General features: G+C 36.8%; 1 protein-coding gene across 4 annotated transcripts in view; it reads left to right on the forward strand.

The window, feature by feature from the left end:
- The window catches only part of LOC113226450 (homeobox protein prospero), a 130,007-nt gene that overhangs the window by 46,692 nt on the left and 61,735 nt on the right, over positions 1–21,580 (forward strand). For all 4 annotated transcript variants that reach the window (XM_026459070.1, XM_026459068.1, XM_026459069.1 and 1 more), the window contains exon 3: positions 2,122–2,178. The gene's annotated coding sequence lies outside the window, so the exon portion shown is untranslated. The remainder of the gene's footprint in view (positions 1–2,121; positions 2,179–21,580) is intronic.

Raw genomic sequence — 21,580 nt, forward strand, 5'->3', positions numbered from 1 at the left:
AGCTTCCTTTACCTGACAATTAGGCCCTTCAATGGCCTTAAACTGCAATAAAGTATCATAAAACCGATCAATGAAAGCGTGGTCTGCGTATGCGTACGCCCTGTTGACATCTGGTTTTAACATCTTGCGATTTTTGAAGATCGGGCATTTTTATTTACATACGTATTACGGGTATCTTTTGAGAATCTATGCGCAGGAAATATAATTTGTATGACCAGGAACACTGTTTCATATAGTCGTGCATGAACTTGTTAAAAAAAGCGTCCTTTACCCGAACGTTGCGTAAGGTACATGCTGTCACTGGTTTCGTGGTTATATTCTGTTGCTTATTGATCGAATTCGTAAAAGCGGTTTTATGGGTGTTTTATTTCAATAATAATAATAATTAAATAGTTATTCAGTTTACTATTATTCAAGCCAAAAGTCCTTAAGTAAAACTTGTTGCCCACACTGTCGCATTAGGTACAACCTGTAATGATATCTGTAAGTTGGAAATAAATAAAGGCGTGTAGCTTACCATTAGGCGCATGACTTATTCGTCTCGTCACTTAATAATAACTAATAATAATAATACATAATAATAATAATAATAATAATATTCAGCGTAAATTATAAAAAATATTTAAATTCCGTCAACGTGTTTACCTACAAGTGTAACTATAATCTGTCATATATTTTATAGAACTACGTAAAGTGCATTTAAAATTGATTCTTGATTGGATTCTTGACTTGATTCGAATTTGTCGTTTCTATAAACAATATTGTAATGACTTCTTTCAAAGTCCTACGGCCTACTACTTGTAATAGTACTTATTGTTAATGTAATGTCAAGTACGTCTCTGTGCTTGCCAAGAGTTGGCTTCATACAGTTTTTCTTTCGGGAAGAATTAATTTGACTTCCACAAATTAATGAAAACTCTCATAGTGGTAAGATCTTACAACCAGCTAGTCGCAAGAAATAAAAAAATACTAATTTTGAGCGCACGCGCCGCCGCCGGGTGGTCTCGCACGTGGCTACCCGTATTGATCGATATCGTGAGCCAAGTAGCTTATCAATAATATAGATTCGTAGGGTGAAGTTGAGAAGGTGTGAATTCGTGGCATTTTATCCATTTTATTATCGAAAATTAATTGGGATTTAAAATAGAAAATAAATCATGGATATTCATCATAAGATATATTCATCCTTTATGTTGATGTGAGTGATTGAAAATTCAAAATGTTTTTTTCAAAATGTTTTACAGTGACAAAACGTGTTTGTCACATACCATAGTAAAATTTTTCGTCCTCCGGGACAGGCTAAGGCGTCTAATTGGTCATAGTGCCCCAAATCTTGGACTGTAATGTTTCTTCAATAGTCTAGCCTCTGTTTTTGTCACACTTTCATTTCCACTTTCGAACCCAAGAATAGAGGGATTTTTTAATTTTCGCTAGCTGGCGACAATGGTGTTTAATGTACCTTGTCAGGCAAGTCACTATTGCAGGTTCAAAACATTATCGATATTTCAGGATATTATCGATGCTGCGGGGTAGAAAGGATGTAACCAACCAACCTGTTGAGTTTCCGAGACAAGTGAATTATAAATTTTTTTATGATACCAAATGACGGAACGACAAGTCGTGTGTGCGAAGTGGTACGCTTACCACGTACGTACGTTACGTGTCGTTACCCATCTGTCCGCAAAGATCTGAGACGCACAGCCACTGCGCCTGTCACCCTGATGCATAAGTTGACAAGTCCCAATTGCCTGTAATTTCACCATCACCCTTCTTACCCCACCTTACCCTTCAAAACCGGAACACAGTAAAGCTCACAATACCGCTTGGCGGCAAAAATAGATAAGGTAACAGTACTTCCCTGGACGAACACTTTCACAAAGAGTTGCCTAGATGCATTGAGTCAACGCGGCAGACTGTTGCCGAAAGTCTTTTTATAGAGGAGACCCGTGCACAGCAATGGGACGCATAATGTTTTTTTATATAATACCAAGCGAGAGGACGAACAATTCATGCGCTTGGTGGTAAGCGACAAGCCTGTCCATGGTAACTGCAGTGCTACTCAGAGCTTTTCCAAGGTAGTATCAACTATTTTTTGTTAAAGTCTTAATTTCTGTTTTGCAGATCGATCGGAGGCCACGGGCATCTTTTGGACCGGATAAGTGCTAAAAACTACTTATGGTAAGATTAACTATTAGTTATTAAGTAAACTAACAACTTTCCAAGACATTTTAGATATATATTTATTTTATTTACTCATATTACGTTACAACGATAAAACGCGAAAAATCCCATTACAAAATATCTGTGACAAATACATAAACAAAATTGTAACGTCTGCTGATTCGAGCTGTAGCTCAGTTGGCAGATCGGTGGCTCTAGTTTAGCATACAGACGCAGGTTCAAGTTTTGTCAGATCGGAGTAATTTTTCTTTGTGTTAATAATTATATCAGTTTAATAACGATGAAGTGTCGGATAGAATAAGCGCGCAATACATTTCTGAAGTTGAGAGATCTACTCGGCAATTAATCCTTGAAACTCTCTACCAGGGTGCCTTTGGCACGTTGCTATGTGTTTTCAGATCTTCTGTATGGCGTAGAGTCCAGGACAATAACTCAAAATATGAACAATCGCTTAGAAGCATTCGATGTGGGATACAGAAGAATTTTAAAAATATCGTGGACAGATAGAATATCCAATGAAAGAGTATTGCAGATGGTGATGGTTAAAAAATTCCAGCTACAGTACTTTGGTCACATAATGCGTAATGATAAATACGACCTGCTCCAATTAATTATGCAAGGAAAAATCCAGGGGAAACGACCATCTGGAAGAAGACATACTTCGTGGCTTAAAAATATCCGGACATAGTTCAACCTGATCAGAAGATCCTTCTTCTGGTAGGGGATGCCTTCTCAAGAAGACTAACCTAAATAATTACTACTACACCTTTAGGTAAAAGAATATAGTTCATGCACCTAGTTAGATATAAAACAGTATGTACAGGCTTCACCCGGCTAGCAGCGGCATAAAACCGGACGAATTTCGTCCATGCCCGTATTTTGTCTGTGGCCTGACAGGGGTGGACGACGCATGAATTTTCAAATAATCAGACCCACGGCATCACTTTGCCTCAGGTCTTTTGTCTATGTCTAAATATGTATCTATGGCTGTCGGGCTGGTTTCATGATGAATTTGTAGATCTGTACATACAAGCTATGAAAGTCTGAGGATTTGAAAATCTATTTGTAAAAATGTGTTAATATTACTGAATTTAAATTCACTCGGAAAACTGAAACAAATGTTTAACAAATCTCTTTTTTCTTTCGGCAATCTTCTTCTTTATGAAAATATTATTTGCAGACTATAAATGCAATGACTGAGCCTCAGTGACCTGATTATGGATCTAGAGATAGTAATCACAGTATGGTTATTGTTTTTGTTAGTTTCAATAAACAAACAGTATAAATATTGTCCAATGATTGATTTATAGACTTGACTACACTTTTCCCATAAAACAAAGAGCACACACAAAAACGCCAGGAGCACTGTACAGAATAATATTTTCCCTACACAAAGCTTATAAACGCAGACTGTACCTATGCATAACCAAATTCTGTCGGCCAGTTTTTCATTCCCCTCGTTCGAAAAGTTGTGAATATTTGAACGGGGGAATTTTCGAAACCAACCGTAAACTGTTGACTTGTCATAGAATTTAAAAACCTCCTATTTTAAGCTGAGGATTATTAAAGAAACTTTTTTTTAATAACACATCGAATGGCTACATGTGATAATACCCATGCCTGGTTGAAAATTAAAGTAGAAGAATTTGAATTTCGAAATCCCAACATCGAATGAGCCGATAAAGCGCATTAATCAAGAAACGTAGTTTTGAATACCGAACGCGATGCTATCTGTTATCAATGCATGGCTCAAACAGTCGCAAATGCGGAGGGAATTGGAAAACTTTCGATACTTTCCTGAATTTAATACTTTATTTTCAAGCCAGATATTTATTGAACGATGCTTCCCTTTATGCATTTCAATACAGTAGTTTCTACAAATAGGTGGCTTATGTTTTACTAGTTTCCTACGTAGAAATTTGAAATTATTAGCGTGACGATGTTTTTACGTTTTTAAATCACATGTGAGCCCTAACATTCTTCATAATTGTGAAATGTTCATCCAAAGTTTAAGATAACTACATAGGGCACATTATAAGTTTTCGGAACTGGGGGCATTTACATAAACATTATTTAAAAAGTAATTACAACACTTGAAAATGGAACTCTGTGGCTGCAGAATACAGTTTGTTTCATCTGACTGTTACTTGTTTTTACATCATGGCGTCATTTTAGAAATTGGTTGTCTACATCACCATGGATTTAACTCGTAAAAATTTTGGTATTATGATTTTCTACGACTTTAAGTGTAACTTAACAGCTCAGCGGAGCTTCGCTCGGCTTCAAACTGCTTTTGGCGATGAAGTACCATGCAAGATGACTATTTATAGCTGGTTTGCAGAATTCAAACGCGGTCGTGTGAATCTCAGTGACGAATTTCGCGATGGTCGCCCATTCACTGCTGTGAACAACAAAAACATCGCCATGCTTACCAGATTCAACGACGGGGTGTCAAAATTGGTCTGGGACATAGTAACAGGCGATGAAATATGGATTTATAGTTACGATCCCAAAATAAAGCAGCAATCGAGCGTATGGGTCTTTCGAAATGAGCCGAAACCAACCAAAGTAGCGCGCGTTCAAAGTGCCTCTAAGCGGATGATTGCTTCTTTTTTTAATAAAACTGGACACGTGGCTACTGTTGCTTTTGAGAATCGTTGTTCCGTGCATAGTGATTGGTATACGACCATTTGTTTGCCCGAAGTTATTGACAAACTCCGCAAAAATAACCGTAAACGCCGTATCATCTTGCAACACGATAATGCCAGTTTTCACACGGCCAGACAAACAAATGAATTTTTGTAGGTGATCAACGTTGACCTTATGAGCCATCCCGCGTAGTCCCGACCTTGTAACTTTTATTTATTTCCAAAAATTAAGAACCAGTTACGCGATCAACGATTTTCATCACCTGAAGACGCTGTCGAAGAGCATGAAAAATATGTTTCAGAGTTTGTCACGTAGAAGTGGCATAAATGTATTCAAAATTGATTCATTCGTATGAAAATATGCATTAACGCTAACGAAGAATATTTTGAGAAACAATAAATTCATTTCTGACCATTTATAGTATTTTTTTCTTTATTCATTCCGTAAACTTATAGTGCGCCACACGTACACTACATTCAAATATATAATTTCGCCGACTGTCTAGCCCAACTTTTCGCCTCCGATAAGACTTGACGTGTGAGGCGATTGAGCTCGTGTTCTGAACGCCCCTCGATACCGCATCGTTTGTTCGGATATTCTTGTTATTTTATGAATCATTTCCTGTAACACTAATGTAGGCAAATAAATATTTCCTAGAATTTGTTATACCTTTCTCTAAACAAAACTTGAATCGTTTTTTGTTTCATTATTTTGAATTAAATCTAAAGCTTTCTTAATAATACAAATGAGTTCTGTTTCGAAATTATTAAAAAATTTCATCAATTGCTTCTTCAATTTTGCTTCTGTCAATAACAAACAGTGTTGTCAATAATGATAAAAAGGAAGAAACTAAAAGTAACGATAAAGTCTGTATACATCGAGCAACTAGACGTAATATGAACCTCATGGTCTAACTAACGGGCACAAGCAACCTAATCAATATAAGTAGCCAACCATTCAGACGCTATAATTTCGTTAATAAAAATAAAGAAGAGCTTAAAAGGGGGAGGGGGGCGGAAGCGCAATGGGCTTCGGAAAATTCACCCGTTGAGTGGGAAACGCAGCGATAGACAAACAGGCTGACCCGCCGCCACCCTGCCTCCCCACTAACGTGCATTTTGAAATAATGCGTCCAGTGTATTACCGGAGAGACTTTTAATTTTAAATTGATAAATTCACCTGAAATTCGTATAGGGTTTTTGAACGTAATTCTTTTTTCGAATTCAAATGACCGATTACGCAATAGCGCGAAAAGCGATGAAGCCACGAGGAAAGAAATGTAACTGTCATGAAATATTTAAGCTGAAACGTATAAATATACTATCTGTAGTAACAGAGATGAATGGCAATAGCAAATAGGAAAACGCTGTGTCAGTTGCAACCGTACAATCTTACTAAAGTTAGCGCACGCACAGAGAGGTTATAAATCTCGTCGACACGAAATGGCTGACCAGCTCCATCCCCCTTCGCAGATCTACGCCTCTATAGCCGGACTGCAAAAGTGTGCGCCATAAATTTTATACGAACGTCAGTGTGCGGTAAAACTGACTAGCCTATGCGTGTGTGTGAAAATTCGTATAGGAGCAGTGGACATCGCCATTTGCTTTGTATACCTACGCGCCATGTAGGCTCTGAAAATGCCTACTACGATACGGCAGTGTATCAGATTAGTCTAAATAAATTGGTAGAAACAACGGCTCCATTGACATGAGGTTAGTTAGACGCCATTTTAATTCAATGGTTTTCGGGCAAACCGCATCGCCAATTACTCCATGTTTAATTATTTAACGTCAAAGTGTTTTAATCAACATATTTTGTGTAGTTCATTTTTGAAATCTGCAAAAGTCATTAAGTAAACTAATTGAATACTTTAACATGTCTTAGCATATCCAGTTTACGCCATCGTATTTTATTTGAACTGAGAACACTTTAGGCAAGTGAAGTTAGCTGCTGATTGCTGAACCGTCGACTGAATCCCCTCCAGTTTGCCTTGACTTTTTCTTTTTTCTTAGTAACGAAGTTACCCTTTTATGTCGCTTTCCATCCGAGCGAGTAAGGGCTGAAAGAAGCGTGAACCGGCCCGTAAGCACCGCTAGTCAGCTGAGGCTAACACAGGACGATGGACTCCCGCATCATGTCACTTAGTCTGCTTCTCTCACTATAAATACCTACTCGTTTATTTTTAAAAGCCTACCACGCCGAGGAAGTGTAGTCGAGATGTCAGATACTGACATTTATAATTGAGCAGGAAAAGCGCCCCACACTCTCGAAGCCGTAGAGCCCGTTATCGGTTACGCACTTATATTTCATAAACATAGCTAAAGCGGGTAGTGCACAAAAACGCATCTTTCCCCCTGCCCACCCCCAGCGGCTGACGGGCGAACGAATACATTCGACTAGCCCATTTGCAATATCGTATTGTGTGAGTGCCCATGACGATGGGCCGCTGCTGCGCCGGTGTGCACGAGTCCACACAAACGAGAGTTTGCTTAGCCCGTGCGTAGTGTTACAGGGCACTATGTACACTGTATTGGTTTTCTGTAGCACCGCTGGGCTTAAACAAATTTTAAATTCACGAAATCCTGATTGGTTGGTATTCTGTTTGAATAAACGAACGCACTTTCAGTTTAAAATTCATAAATAATTCGATTAGTTTGGAAATTATGAGTTTCGTTCAATTTGTTTGCGTGAATGGTTGGGAGCAGGATTATTTCGTTTGATACGCTTTGATGGATAGGCATCATTGGAATTAGGATGTCTATCATTTTAGGCCCGTGTCTCATAAATTTCAATCATCAGCGGAGCATAACACCTCAAGTCAAATAAGGAAAGTGTGTGGCGATAGCTCATCACGCATTATTGCTCCAAATGAAGCAATTAGATGCGCACGCGCCACTACACATTTGACTACCGGAAGACAGACGCTCTAATAGCCACGTAAGACGCCAAATAATATCAATTTCCCAATACAACCATTCGAGCGGATCGTCGCATTTGTTTAAATTCGGAACGACAACCCGGAAGTGCGGTACAAAAACTCAGCCAATCAAGCCAAGACTTCGACAGTCGAAATTGAAACTTGCGGAGTCATGGTTCCTTTTCGGCCAGCATGACGGGGATAATTTGAAACTTTGAAAATAGAACAATGCATGGCTTCCTTCAAGACGGCATTGTTTAATTGGAAAGGACGTAGAGTGGGAACTGATCAGACTAACTTATAAGATGACAGTTTTCACTACCTTTCCAATAGCAAATGCAACTCTATTCCATTGGTAATACGCATATTGAAAAGGTTTTCAAGTTAGAAAGTTTAATTTGTAAGACACAGAAGAAAATTGGCAAGTCACCGTTCACATGGCAAGCCCACTGGACATATGGTGTTAGATTATAATGAAGATTTTAATTAGTAAATAGAATTGCATACAATAGTAGCCCCTTATTGTAAGATCCAATTGTTGACTGTAATGGCATAGTCATGCTTTAGCCCTTGTAAAATATCACATCAGGAAGTTCACTCAATAGGTTAGTTCCATAGGAACCTAACGATTTTTAGGTTGTATGTAATTTAGTAATAACTGAAAAATCATTTAGGATTGTTACCAACGGTACGGCTGACGATACCTAATATACCTTTATTCCTACCCTGTCTATGTCAACCCTGCACGTCCTCCCCTGCTTAAAAATATATTACATTAATTTTATAGTCTATATTGTCACTTATAATTTTTAAAAAAGGAAAATAATTCAGAGCTTTGTTTCAAATGGTTTCAAACAAAACCATCGACTATCAAAGAAGAAAAAATGTATTTGAGATATAAAAATAACAATGACATCTCGGAAACAAAGAACAATAAAGCTAAGGTCACACTAACGTTGGTCCGCAACAGATGCGCGACCCGGTACGGCACGACAGCTTGCCGCGCCGTTGGTGTAATTATTAGGCTAAAACTATAGGCGAGTTTTGAATATATAGAATAGTTGTATTTGACAGTATTTAGTGTGTTAATTCTGGTGTATTAGGTAAATTATGACAAGTGAAAAGTTATGTACAACAGTTAAGCTGTTGATGATGATGGAAAATACTGACGGAAAAACAAAATATAATATAATATAATATAACAAAATGCAATGAAGTTACTCTGTAAACACTATATATCTAGAACAAATTTTAAATCCACTTGAGATTAGATTAGAACAAAAACAATTGTAATATTTGAGAATTTCCTTATAATATCTTGTTTCAATAACAAGTTCTCATTGTCAAAGTCCTGATCCTTATTTCAGTAAAGGGTTTTGTTTTAGTTTTTACTAACTGCTAACTGCACAATTATATAAATAATATTATGTTATGTTAATAAATAATAAATAAAAAAAATCAGTTCAATGAAGAATATTCTACTAAGTCATAATATAAAGGTAGTAAAAAATACTGTAATTCTCTATAAACGTAAAAACTTCTAAATATTCCTAACTCTACGCATTCTAAGTTGGTCCACAATGGTAGCTCCCGATCCGCTCGGCACATTGCCGGTGTGGACGCGCCCTAATGACACGATAGCACGCGACGATCACAATCTTCTTATATAAATTATATTTTTCTATCATAATATACATTTCATCGTGCTATTTGGTTACTATCTATTATGCACAATAGATATCTATTGAAAATACTCCGAAAAGTAAATAAAGCAGAATATACAACGCAAAGGGTTTTTGATACCGGTAACCCTAAAGAAAACATATATCATTTTAATATTAAATTTCTTGAATATCACAATGTTTTACTACCATGATTTTCAATATTTTCCACTAGTTTATTTGATAATAAACTAGTGGAAAATATTGAAAATCATAACATGATTGTTATTGAAGGAATTTTTCTTAGTACTCGATCTTAGTATTAATAATTTATTGTATTTTTTGGTTAATTTCGCACGCACTGAAACGCCTCTAAACTGTTACCGCTTTCGGCCCATAAAATATCACTCGTACTTCTTTTAATTTTTCTTTTGTTGAAAGGGTTATCAGGGGTCATTCTTACCGCATCTTGAGGGTAAACACTTCGTACCCATTGTTAGAGGTTCCCACGGGCTTGAGTGCTTAGGGGTTTATATTAAGTTACATTGTAGATATTGAGTTCTTAAGTTTTCGTGATTGTCACACAGGAAAAAGATTCTATTTTTTACACAGGAAAAGACTCTATTTTTTACATAGGAAAAGACTATTTTTTACACAGGAAAAGACTTTTTTTTACATCGGAAAAGACTGTATTTTTTCCGGATTTAAATAGCCTATACCACAAATCAACATTTAGAGCTCTTTGCAGGCCTCTTAGTCACGGCTGACCGAAGTGGTAAAGTCATCAACCAGTTATGTCTAATATTCATGCGAAACCACCCTATTTTCGCTATAGTCCCAAAAGTTGTTAATTAAAATATAAATAAATTAAAATAAATACCTTACCTATTTTTGGTTTTCCAAAAAACATTCCAATTTACGCTACATACGTTTCACAAAATATTTTAATTTATTTTAACAATATGATTTTTCATTGATTAAATTATTATTAATTATTAATGGAAATTAGAAAAAAAAATATTGTAGACTTAATGTTATTGGAAATTGTTGAATATTAATTGTAGTTATGAGCAAGTTATTTGCAAAATGGAAATAAAGGTTATGATTGTTTTAAAAGACATTTATAATGATTATTTTATAATCCTCTGCCAGCTTCTTGGACACCTTGCCGCGGGGACCAAATTTTATTCACATAGTTTGTTTCTAGTATTTAAACTTTCATTCTACCTTATATAATGATTTTTATAGGGAAAAAATGGAATATGGAGGGATTCTGGCTTTCGTAACGGCAACACTGGGGAAATAAGCCATGTTGTTGTTTAGTGATTAGAAATTTTTACCGGGTGACAGCGCACTATTTTTTTTGGAAAATAAAAGGAAGTCAAGCCGGAATTGTGAAAGACACAGAACATGCCACTAATATTTATTACAAGAAGAAGAAAAAGAAGCCGCGCGAGTCGCTTTCTAGCTAACCTCTCACTCTCATATCTAGTATTGCTCACGCCAAAGCAGTACACGAAGTAAACTTACACCATTTTTATACAAAAAAACAACTTCAAAATTTGTACAATTACATCTATTTTCCAAGTTTTATTGAAACAGTTTAACTGATGGTGGGTGAAATCCAATAAACCGGATTCATCACCTAATTTGCCACCCTTAGAGGTGGAATATTTTTTTAAAATTTGAATGGGACCACTATTGAGGTAACGGTTCTCAAATGTCGGAGTAATCGCGTAACATACACACAAAAAATACAATCGAATTGAGAACCTCCTTTTTTGAAGTCGGTTAAAAATTCACGTTACTACTGTTTTGGAACTGGGAAAGCTTTAACTCTGCTGATTGCTGCTCTCACCACTGGGGAAGTATTACTGGAGAATGCATGAACCTCGCTTCTGACAAAACTCGTTCATCTTTTCCACTCGCATGAATCTCTATATCCATTTTTTTTTAAATAATATTGGGGTTAAAGTATGAAATTGCCGTTTTATTGCAATAGGTTCTTTGAATTTTCATAGAATCTTCATGGTTTGAGGTTTTCGAATGAAACTTTTTTCAAATGGTTTCTGTGATTTTATTTTTTTTTTAAATTTGAAACATTTGAATATCGACTTTCAATTGTTTTTGTTATTCAATTTAGACAAGAAAGATGGATACTGCGAAAATTCGAGTGATTTTTGAATACGAGTTCCGACGCGGAACCAACGCGGCAGAAACAGCCCGCAATATCAATGCTGCGTTTAGAGAGGGGTCTACTAATGAACGCACCGTGCGATTTTGGTTTAAACGCTTTCGTGATGGAAATTTCGACTTAAAGAACGATTCACGAGGAAGACCGCCCACATAGGTGAATAACGATGAATTAAGAGAGATAGTGGAAGCCGATCCTAGTCAAACTACCCAGGAATTAGCGGCATGGTTTAACGTTACCTTACCCACAATATTGACTCACTTGCGTCAAATCAAGAAAATAAAAAAATACGAAAAATGGGTGCCTCATGATTTGACTGATCTGCAGAAAGAAACGCGTGTTGAAACTTGTGTTGCCTTGTTGAACCGGTACAGAAATGAAGGAATATTGGATCGAATTGTAACATGTGATGAAAAGTGGATTCTTTATGATAACCGGAAAAGAAAAATGCAATGGCTGACCCCAGGTCAAATGCCACAACAGTGTCCTAAAGCAAAACTTACCAATAAAAAGGTAATGGTAACTGTTTGGTGGTCTCAGCATGGTGTTATTCACTATAGTTTTCTCCGATCTGGTCAAGCAATAACGGCAGATGTCTATTGTGCCGAACTCCGAACCATGTTGACAAAACTAGCAGTAAAACAGACCCCGCTCATGAATCGATCTTCACCATTATTGCTCCACGACAACGCGAGACCTCACACAGCACGAGAAACCATTTTGACCCTTCAGGAACTGCAGTTAGAAACCATTCGTCATCCTCCGTATTCACCAGACCTTGCTCCAACGGACTACCATTTTTTTCGTGATTTGGACAATTATCTACGTGACAAGAAGTTTTCTTCCCAGGAGGCAGTACAAAATGCTTTCACACAGTTTGTGCAGTCTAGATCGTCGGAGTTCTATCGCAAAGGCATTAATAACCTTCCCATTAGATGGCAGCAATGTATAGATAATAATGGCAACTATTTTGATTAAATAAATTTGTTATCTTTTAAAAAATAAACAATTTAGATTTTCAGTACAAATCGGCAATTTCATACTTTAACCCCTATTACTATGCGACGGGACGAAGAAGTCGTGTGCGTGGTGGTAAGAGACACGCCTGTCCCTAACAGTTGCATTGTCACTTAGAGCTCTAAATCACAAAGATCGGAGGGGCACTGTCAATGCGCCCGACACCCTGAGATACAAGTTGAGTCCCATGGGCTTGTAATTTCACCAGCACCCTTACTCTTTGAAACCGGACCGTAACAATGCTGACATTACTGCTTGGTGGCAGAAATAGGTAAAGTGGCAGTACTTCCCTGGATGAACTGTTGCACAAGGAGCTCTACTATTACTTGAAGTCCATTTATTCTTAGTACTTTTAACTCGGCATCCTCAACCTGATCATAAGTTACGTATTTGTGTATTCATTGGTAACCTCGGTGACCCAACGCTTTGCATTGTGAACCAGCGTCAAGGAGTTCCTCAGCTCAATTCTCGGTAGGACTAACTTGGGAAATAAACTTTACTAAATTGATTCTAATCTGAGTGTTCCAGGTAATGAATCAATGGTACAGGGAATTTCCTAGTTTGAGATCAGACAACTAACGTCGTTGTCTGGCATATTTATTTATTTATATGATTTCCAAGTAGTATAAACGAGCTATAATACTTTTAAAAGCGTCAATGATAACCTTCCGTCGTTTCCTCACTTGACAAACTTCCTTCCTCGCCAACGATGAGCCCTCATAGTTCTCACAATCAAAAAAAGATTTGTCACTTAAGGGCGGAAGGTGGCTCGTTCCCAGGCGGTCGGTCGGCAAACTATTATAGCCCTATGCCCTCTAGATCGATTACACTGACCCTCAAAGGGTAAGGCGTTTGAAAACTGGACGTGAATTTTAAAAACACTTACTAAGCAAGCTACCTTGCCCAACGCATTAGCATAGCCATACAAAAGGGGAACGCTGCCAGCATCTTTGGCACCTTGGCGCGGGGGACCCAATTTTATTCATATAATTTAATCCTTGTTTTACTTTCTAGTATTTAAGGTTTTATTGTACATTACCTGTATATTATGGAAATGAAATAAATTGACATGAAAAAAAAACATGCAGTCTACACTTGGAGATTGTTTGCCAAACACACAAATACAAATTGCCATGTGAAGTGCCACCATTAAGATTTATTTTAAACAGTGGAAAATTTTTCTAAACAAATATGCTATACTGATGATTACATAATGATATAAAGCTCATGTACGTTATCCAAACTTAATTATTACGCTTCTGTAAATTTAAAAAAATGTATTTAAATACAAACTAGCTACATAGAGTTTCTATATTGACCCGGCCGGGGATCGAACCCGGGACCTCAGGGATGGCGACACCATAAAAACCGGTGTATAAACCCACGACCACAGAGGTCGTCAACACTTTTACACTAAAGGTGGTACTACTTCTTTCAGAATTAACTTTGTTATTACTGGAAGCAATTTAAAGTTCAATGTTCAATAACGGAATTTAACCAATTTATTACATCATTGTATACTTGTGTAGCCTTTTGTAAATTAAATTTAATGTTTATTAATTATTAAACAATGCTGTAATAATATTTATTGAACAATGCTGTAAAATATTTAAAGTTAAATTTTTCTTTAGTGTCTCGATCGGCCGGTATTATTGTGTGGTACTTAGTGTGCGCTGCGCCGGCGTAGGCCACAGAGGGCAGACAGGAAGGAAGTGTAAGGCGACCGCGTGAGAAGCGAGCGTGGTCCGTGAGAACACGCCTCTTCACAGGTGCTAGACAATGTTGTCGTTTTATCGATCGGGTTTACTGATCGGCTCTTGTGGTTTGCGATTTTTTTGTCTAATTAGGTTTATACGGGGCACTTAATATTGTGATAGGGTTAAAATACTTATACGGGATACTGATACGATACGAGATTTTAAAATAAGAAGAATCGCGTCTCTTCTACGCAGGTGTCCGTTTTTTAATGGTTACAGTGTAGTAAAGGGGAATTCGCAAGTTAATAAATTATTTATATCATTGCTGTACAATGCACTATCGTTTTCTTTGGATTAGATGAAATTTTCGGAATTCCTTCTCGTATGTATACAAATTCAAATAATTGAAATAAGAATAATATATACACTTTTTTAAGTGTGCGGTAGTTTGAGGTCAGGTTTTTTAGTAGCGGTAGAGCTCCTTGTAAAAGAGCTCGTCTGAGCAAGTACAGGCAATCGGATTTGTCATCTTATCGCACACGAAATCAAATAAGGTCGTAAATCAAAATTGTGGAATTGAGCAAACACGATTTGATAATAAAAAAACTGAATGAATTATTATATGTATTAGTATTATATGTTTTGGTTTATAAATGGACAATTAAGTATTATGTATAAATAAAAATAATTACATTATTCGCAGTAAGATGCATTCAGTATATTTTTTAATTTTCGAGTGCCGGCGCAGTGGCAGTGCCTCTCAGATCTTTGCTATTTATCTATATATATTTATATTATATTATATATATTAATAACAATAATAATTAATTTAATAATATTATATATATATATATATATATATTTATGAGCTTTGCTCTATCTGAGCGGCAAAGCAACTGCCGCGTCCCGTAACTTGGTATCATAAACAAAGGTAATTGGTGGGTATTTCATTTGTTCTCTAACCTCTATAACTATTCTCAAATTTCCTAACCTAACCGTCCTAGGTGCCAGAGTGTCAGCACAAATCGTCTTCCCAAATAATCTCGTCTGGCATGGATAAATCACTCGTGATCATGTGACTCATGACAGGCCAATAAAAAAGATCAGCCAATCGTTCCGTGCTAAAGATCAGGGTACGACGACCTTAGATTGGGGTATAATTTTAAAGGTTCGAGCGGAAATCCATGTTACATATCTCCTGTCAAGGACAAAACCGTTTGACACTTGATAAAATGCAGGGTCCGTGGAAAACAAAGTACCAAATGAAGCTATTTAATCTGAAAGTCTAGAAACACTAGGCTTTTGACATTGAGAGTTATTTATATTTGCAATTTGTCCGTTGGTTTACTAAGCGGTACAAAATAATTAAAATAAGAAAAGAATGTGAAAAGATTATGAAAGATATTTAAACAGCAACTTATCTTTAAAAATATTGATAGCCTCCACGCTGGTCTCCTGTCTCCCGAGACCCCTTTCACTTGATGAGCTGGGAGCCACCGGAAGGAATCAGGGGCTGGCACAATCTCGACGTCCGGGCTGGCTTCCGGCGGGCAAGGCACGCACCGTGACCTGCGCGTACGCACCGCATTGTTCGTAATTAGATAGCAGTGATTTTATGGGTGGGATGAGTTCCGTTGTATGGAACTTTTAGCTTTTTGTATTACTCTGACATGTGTATACCTAATTTGAAATATATAGAAAATTAATGAGATCACTTACATCAGAACCTCTCAAATGTAGTTGAAAGTCTTAATAAGGTGAGATATTTTATTGCAATATTCGAATTAATTACATTACATAACAAGACTTTTCTTCTATTAGGTGACAAATTTGGTACAATTTTTACTTACGCTTATCTCAAGTTGTGCAAACTGGAAAATGAATATAGTGACCGACTGGATATTCACACTGACTCACCTAACAGGATACGTTCCGCTATAATGACTCCCAAGTAACTAACCATATGATATAGTTTTTCCTTTCCTTTTTTTTCTTACAGTTAATTTATTTACTCTACAAGCAGTAACTCTTATACTTTTGAACATTTTGTTGTAAACCAAATTATTATATTTTTATTTACACTTTTGGTGGTTGCTGTTGTTAATTTCTCTTTTACTTGATGACAAATCATGTTGTTTGCAATTTTACAGTCTTTTTGCTAATTACAAGTGGTATTTACATGTAATTGTTTGATACATTAAGTTTTAAGGCGTTCCTTACTATATTAACATTGTGATAATGTTATCAAATATTGGTAAATCTTAAAACAAATCTACTAGAACACTCACCTAGAACTACAAGACGAAGTCACAGTGTTTCAGAATACTGTATATACTTTTCTCAATTACTGCACCTGACGCAGTCTCAGAAACAAATGAAGTGCAAAAACGAACACCGCCCCTTATAAGAATCAGTCGAAGTATTTACGGATCGAACTGTGGTGGTGCATACTCCCGCTAAGAAGCTCCATTGCCACTGCACTTAGGAAGCCGCGGGAGATTAAGTGAAAATAAACCTGGATAAATAAAAGACGATCGACCTGAAGCAAGGACAAACTAATATCGCAAGCAATGGCACATTGGGCGTGTGCTGCGCAAATTTCATAACACTGTTGGTACGATCGCATTCGAACGAATTAGGTACGTATAATCATTGAATCCAATAAGTCAATAAGTTGGAAATAGCTCTAAATAAGTCAATCTATATGTATTATCGAATAGCAAAAAAATAAGTCTTCATATTAAATTCCTCAAAACAAAAACAAACACTAGATCGGAACTAGGTAATTGCTCTCCTTGCGTAATTATAATTGGCGCGAACAGCACATTAATTATTCATTAACGGCCACCCCTCGTTTGGCCAGGCTTGAGAACAACGTGGTTAAACACGTAAAGGTGCCTCTTATTTCTAAATTCAACACCTTATTAGCACGTATTTTTTAGTATTTTCTTAGCTTTGTTTCATTTTGTATAACACTGACCATTGCTTTCATTATAACATTAGTAATCGTCTTATATTCGCATTATTAATTAGAGATAGTGGACTGGCGATTATGAGTTGCTACTTTTTTGATGGAATAAAAATACCTGCGTTCACTGCGTCACGCAATCAAGATAAATATTGTTTCTAATAATTTTTCTAAAAATTGTCAATCATTCACGCCAACTCTCCCAACTCTATGCCGCCCGCACCCAGCCGCTGCTGGCCACCTTTCTCAGGTCGTCCGTTTATCTTGGCGCAGGGCGTCCTACACTACATTTGCCTTGACGCGGTCGCCACTCTGGAACAAGTCTGTCACTATAGTTCTCTGACGCATGGCTTCATTAGGAATTCGGTCCATCAGAGCAACTCCAAGCATAGATCATTAACACACTCATTAAGTCCAAATCGATAAAACGAGCCCTGTGATATTTCGGACTGTCATTTCTCGGATTCGGAACTAATATGAATCGGATGTAGTGAGCAAACGCTCTGACAACCTTAGGATATCATAGCTAGGAGAACCGAAAGGCTCTGCAATGGCGACCGCGCACGAGACGACGCTCAGTGGGTAGACCCCCCTCCAGGTGGACCGATGATCTGGCAAAGGTCGCGGGAAGCCGATAGACGCCGGCAGAGCAGGACCGATCGTTGTAGAGGTCATTGAGAGGGCTTATGCAAAGCAGTGGGCGTCGTATGGCTGAATGATGATGATGATGAATAAATTAATGCTATGACTTGAGTGACTCTGATGAACAAATTACGGAACAGTGTGATAAGAGAGCGTGGCAGAAGATGTAATTATAAAGACAGAGAAATGCGTAGATGGTTCAGACATAAGTGAATGAATGAAAGAAGATTTACGAAATAGATTTATGAAACGAGAGTACGCGGGTAAGTTGGTAAGGGCCGACCAAGGCGAACTTACAACACAACATCAACCCATTTATACGTCCCGGGTCTCCCTCAGCCCATTATTTAGACTATATTATTATGATTAATTCATTTAATTCAAGTAACCAGTGAATGTCATAGTTCTAATGGTTACAATGTAATTCAAACTTTGAAAAAAAGTACCAGTACATTGTAAAACAATACGTGTAACTATCGAGTTCTTAGGTTTTCGCGAATGTTACACATAGGAAATGAAATTATTTTTCCGGATTTAAATCGCGTATGTTTGTTTGAAAAAACAAATATGCGCGATTTAAATATAGTTTCATTTCCTAAATACGTGTAACTGTTAAGTATAGACAGTGCATAAACATAGTGTTGAAAATTAGAAAAAATCATCGACTCTCTCATTATTATTTACCCCAGGTATTAAAATCGCGATGTTGTTCTTGAGGCGATGAAAGGGTTGCTTGGGGGGGTCAAGTGGACTCCCTCTCCTTCCACCCCACCTATGCGTGGCTCAGATGAGCACAGATCCCGCGGAAAATGTTAAATTACAACGAAAATAAGACAGCAAGGAATCCCGACACAAATTGAAAGTTTTTCATTTTTTGTAATTATTTCTGTTACATTTTTGGTGGCAGTTCTAGTTTCTTTTGAGATATTAATGACGCCGTTTTGCAACATAATTGTGAGTTATTGAGATATTCTTCCGCTTACTTTAGTTTGATCTTTGTAATTTAAGCTCAATAAAAACAATGTCTTTATTTTTTTAATTATGTAAAAAATTTTTTTTTCATTTTAGTAAAAATTATGATATACGAATCCATCTATTAAAAATATAGAGTTACAGTCAGCCGTAATAAAATACAATCTTTAAAAATATTTTCCAAATTCCACAAGTAAGTAAGTTTTTTAAAACAGAACTTTTAAATCTAAATTGAGCAAAATACATACATCAACCTTGTGCGTTTCTGAAAGCGTAAAAAGAAACCAAGAAAACGGACAAAAGGAGCGCCGGCAAGGTGCGTGAAAAGGGCAGACAATGTCATGTATCAAGTTCACTCGCGGAGGTTAACCGACCTACGGTACAGTCCCGTTTGGAAAATTATTCTTGTATAAATTTCGTAAAACGTGAATACTTTGTTTTGTAATTTCTTATAAAACCGATAGTTAAATGGATTTGATAATCGTAGAGTTGCAGACTTCTACGACGACTACAGTCTAGCTTCAAAAAGAATCGTCATAATTCATATTATTATTATTATTCATTTGTTATGTTACAATTATATTAAACTAAAAAGAGAAACTTCTCAAGAACGTAGTGATTTTACTGAGCCAGTGTTATGACACTTACTTGTCATGTTCGAAACTTTTTCTTTTTTTTTTTATGATACTAAGTATCGGGACGCACAAATCGCGTGTGGTGGTAAGCGACGCGCTTGTTAATGACAGTTGCAGTGCCACTCAGAGCTTTAAATCGGAAAGATCTGAGGGGCACTGCCACCGAGACATAAGTTGACAAGTCTCATGTGCCTATAATTTCACCAGCATCCTTAGCCTTCAAGACTGGAACACAGTAATGCTCACATAACTGCTGCTGTAGCAGAAATTGGTAAGGTGGCACCTGGCTCGACGAACTTTCACAAGGAGCTTTACTGCTACGAAAACGCACATTTTAAAATGCACTCATTAGTTTTCGAATCGAACTGTACTGGTAAACGACTCTTACTTTGAGGTAAGATTCAGAAACAATAAAGGACAATGCGAAAGTAATACGATACAAGTGTGGGAATAATCAGAGCATCGCTTCTCAGGCCATCCGAGACATTAGGAGACTTTTGTCTCGGCTCGCTCTCTGAGACAGTCTTTTATAATTTTTTGAGTTTCTCTTTTATTGTTAGTAATTAGAGCAATTGAAACAAGGTTGCTTTAAAAACTTTAACATTATACGTGTGGATAATTTGACCTCTTTAAAATGTTTAGGAAAATAGTCCTTATTATCAATGTAACTATTACTGTGTTGTATAAGTACTGTCAGTAGTACAGCCAGTTGTCTAGCAGCGTGAAGATTAGTAAATGTAAAAGCTTTACTCTCAAGAAGGAAACACTTTTGATAATAAATAAGAATTGGACAGTACAAATGTGGACGACCTCTGAATTAATGAGTAAAGAGAAGATTGTATATATATTACACAATACGATTCCAAATTTAATAACATAACAATATCTAATAATCTAAAATTATAACTTTGTTACAATAAAACTGACCACAAAGTCTGTGGAATTACATTTATTTGCCAAGTTCATTGACATATTAATTGATATCGGTTAATGGAAAGTGGGTGAAAAATCCAATAAACCTGATTCAACCTGTAATTTGCTACGTTAGAGATGGAATATTTTCTTCAAATTTGAATATGACTACTACTGAGGTACCCCCTTTCCAACAAGAAATAATCATTTAAATTTGTTTACAAATGTCGGATTAATGGAGTAATATACACAAAAAAATTCAGTCGAATTGAGAACTTCCTTCTTTTTGAAATCGGTTAAAAAACCATTATAAATCACGAACAGTTAGTGTTGTACAGACAATTACTAACTGATCGTCATATTAACTTTCCACTACCCATTTACTTAACGCAAAATTGGGATTCGCCCATCTTTTTTTTTTCTTTCACTAAACCCAAGGCAGTCGGGGGATGTCTTACCCCTTCTTACCCCTTTTCGGGGGGTACTTCGAGCCCTTATCCGTAAGTTTGTTCAGCGTAGTGGGGCCCCTTTAGTAATGCATCTTGAGGCGCGTGTTGCGGTTAAACTAGGTCTGGATGCAACTGGGCATTTAAAGAAATGTCTGTATTTCAGAAGTCATTAAAGGATAATTTTGGGAGAATGGAATCGGGAAAATTTGTTAAGAAAGCTAAGTGTATAATTGAAATAAACCAGTTCATTATATAGCACTGCTTACAGTTCTATAACCTGGTTCCCAATGACGTTTCGATTGGTTTAAGTTAACTGGGTCAAGTTAACGTGTTATAGTTAATTAAAAAAGGATGAAAGGTAACGAAATCAACACCGGTAAAAAGATAATTATATGATCTTAAAACATGCAACGTTTGAACAAGGTCGCCAATTTACATTATGTTTCAGTTTTATTCTAAAATGTCTAGGTTCCTAAGGTTCCTACTTTACCTATGACATACTACTTATGCGTGAATGAAAGTTGAGGGTATTTTTTTTTATTTCTTCCCCCTGGTCTGTCTGGTCTGTCTGCAAGCCGTAGACATCAAACGACCACCACTGATTAGTATGGTGGGTGTGAGATCTCTTGGCAAAGTAAAACAAACGAATCGTTGATTTTTAATCAGGCATCTTTGGAAAACAAAGA

Source organism: Hyposmocoma kahamanoa, unplaced genomic scaffold, assembly GCF_003589595.1.
Source record: "Hyposmocoma kahamanoa isolate Upper Pololo Valley unplaced genomic scaffold, ASM358959v1 192, whole genome shotgun sequence".
Classification (NCBI taxonomy): domain Eukaryota; kingdom Metazoa; phylum Arthropoda; class Insecta; order Lepidoptera; family Cosmopterigidae; genus Hyposmocoma; species Hyposmocoma kahamanoa.